Genomic DNA, 3,051 nt, shown 5'->3' with positions numbered 1-3,051 from the left:
TCATCTTTGCAATAACCAACGAAATAAAACAAAACAAAATGAACTACGGTAAAGACAAGGGAATAGAAAGAGGCGCAAATTACAGCGTATGTTCCGTTTAAGCAGTCCTCATTAGAAAACCCATGCGTTTACTCTTGGAATAATGTTCAACCAACTTTTCTAGACAGGGAAGAGATTTACTTGTGTGCCAGGACCTTATCAAAGACAGGCAATCAAGAGCCAACTCCCCGAGGCTTTGGAGCGTCAGAAGTAAGTGATCTACCGAGCCAATGGCATTATTCTTACAGTCCGCCTGTTACTACACAAAGTTTCAACAGACACACAAAGCAAACAAAAGCGATACTTTTGTTGCCCGTGGCCTTTCTAGGTGACTGGAGTGACTTTAGTGCGTCCGACTAGCTGAGGAGAAGCCACTATGATAGGATCTGTCTTACTTTTACAGCTCATTTTGGTATACATGTATGTCTCCCGCTGTATGGCAGGGTATTTTTCTTCAATACGTCTCTGTTGGTGTGCAATGTATGGAGAGATTTAGGTGCTTTATCCTTATGTCGTTCCTGTAACATTCCTACTTAATAAAAGAATTACCAGAGTGAGGGGAGTGACAGTAAAGAATTTGTGACTAAATTTAATTTTAAACAATGTCTGCAATTATTTAAAACCTATTTTTGAAGTTATAGCACTGATTTAATAATCCTATAGAGTGTAACTGTCAAATACTTTACATATTAGTCACAGGCTTTTAGCCACAAAGATGTCAACCTAACATACTTGCCAGTTCCACATTCAGGGAAAATGGCACAGCATGACATTTTGATTGAAATTGGACAGAGAGCAAAGGCAAGAGCTGTTCTCTAGTCTTTTAATTCACATGACTTCCTTAATGTCATTGTGACAGAATCTTAAAGAGTGGGTTAGACAGTGATCCAATCCCATGGTACTTCAAAGGCTATATTGTCCCTTTGATGTTGAAAATCAACTTTAAAGGAGAATATAATTATATAAGTCAGAGGATTCAAATTCACAAAACTCTCTTGATGGTACAGGACAAGGGAACTAATGAAATCCAACTTCTCCTAGGTCCCCAAGTGGTGATTAATTCATGTTGAGTTATACATAGAGAATTAAGCGTGCTGTGTAGCAGTTCCCATGTGGATTTCTAGTTGTGTCAGCATTTTAGTCTGTTTGTCCAAATCTTTACACTTGGCCACATGGCTTATCGTGACATGTCATTTCATCCAATCTCATCCAGCATGGACTGACACTATATGTGTTACCGTTTAATTGTTAAGTGAACTGTACGCAAACTTTTGAAATGTCGCAAAAGGCGCGTTTCCATCATCGGGTTTGGAGTTAATAAACTAGGCTGTGTAGTGTCGTCAGAAGGTGGCGGGATAGGCAGCATTACGCGTGGCTGTATTGAACAGAGTGGAAGAAGTAGAAGTCGTGAATCGGAAACAGAACAAGTTGTTTGCGTACCACCAAAAAACCTCAAAGAGGAAGAAGAAGAAATAAAACCAGTCACCTCGGCAATCTAGGAGAGAAAAATGGAGAGCGGGTTTCAGGATTTTTTTTCTATTGGGGGCAAGTTGTAATTTTTCTTTCATGTCAGCGATGACTGCCCATGTGTCATGCTGTCCGGAGACAGGAAGACACCGAAAACAGCCTCTTCTTCTTCTTCTTCTTCTTCCTCTCTAGAGGCGGAAAACAGCCGATCAGTCATGTGAGTTAAATGTTCAGTAGGTCAGGCCTTATTGCAAAAGGCGTTTACATCTCCCATTAAGCGCATTCAATTTTTTTCCAAGACCGCCTCAAGTGAGCGTAAAAACGTTTTTCGCGCAAATTCAGGAAGTTTTTTTCAAATTTTGTCATTTCCATCGACCTTTTCCAATGCGATATTTCAAAATGCGCATAGAAATACGTTGATGGAAACGCAGCTAATGTTGACTGCTGAGTAAGATTTTTCAGTTACCTCACTATTTTCAATTTAGATGCTCAATACTTTATCACTGCATCCTGCAGCCACACTGGATACAAGTTTCTAACTTGTTCACTTTAGTTCAGACATATTTTGCTTAGTCCAGCTTTCTTACAGATATACAGTATGTGCAATAGCAAATCATTCTTGTTTTCTTTGTTCAGCAGAGGAATCCAGTTGATTACATTGACATCCTGCCAACCACGTCCTGGAAGCTTGTCTGATGATTGAGTCCAGCTTATTTCAAACAATCTTTTAAGAAATCTTCATTGCAAGGTGTCACAAAGCTGTACGATAGCAGACTGTACAGTCTGTTTCTCTGTCTGTCTGTGTTTGTTTGTGTTTGCATGTGTGCGTGTGTCAGTGTGAATATGAAGAGGTCATTCATAACCTCTGTTTATACTGCAGGGTTCTGTAAGACAAACATTGCTGCCACAAATCCAAACAATCCAGCACCCAAAATTCACAAAAAGCCTCCAACACTTTGCAAAGGGAAGTGCCAGCTGTCTGCGAGATGGAACGTGAAATCACAAAATGGGTCAGCAGCGTTGGCACCGTGACGTTCAAGGGGCACTCGGCTGATCAGCGAGGCCCAAATTAAAGCCATGAAATATGTAGCCATACTGTTATCTGCGCACTAACTTCTTTAAAGTCTGCTTTGAAAAGAGAATTGTGATATAGAGGGGTTATAAAATGTAATTTTTGAAGTGCAGGACAATCTTAAAAGCGGGATATTTCACATTCAGGATAAGATGTTATCTTGACACAAATTAAATTAGGCCGCACATATCACTGCAAAAGAAAAAAAGAATCCAGAGACAGTTTTGCTGACAGGCAGGAAGCCTCCTTCATGCTTTGCTCCGTCTGCTTTTAATGACATGTAAAGTTCAGGCTATTCAACTATTCAGGGTGTGTTTGTCTTTAACCAGGTTTGTACAACCCAAACTTCTGTGATCACCAAAGATACAGCCAAAATACAAGTTGCTGTATTTCTTCAATTGATTTGGGACGTGTCATGAGATCCTAAACCCATGAGACCACACCTGTTGACCCACTAATACCCACTCTTGTGT

This window comes from Xiphias gladius, chromosome 15 (assembly GCF_016859285.1).
Source record: "Xiphias gladius isolate SHS-SW01 ecotype Sanya breed wild chromosome 15, ASM1685928v1, whole genome shotgun sequence".
Classification (NCBI taxonomy): Eukaryota; Metazoa; Chordata; class Actinopteri; order Istiophoriformes; family Xiphiidae; genus Xiphias; species Xiphias gladius.
The sequence above is the reverse complement of the archived record's forward strand: the minus strand, read 5'-3'. Positions refer to the sequence as shown.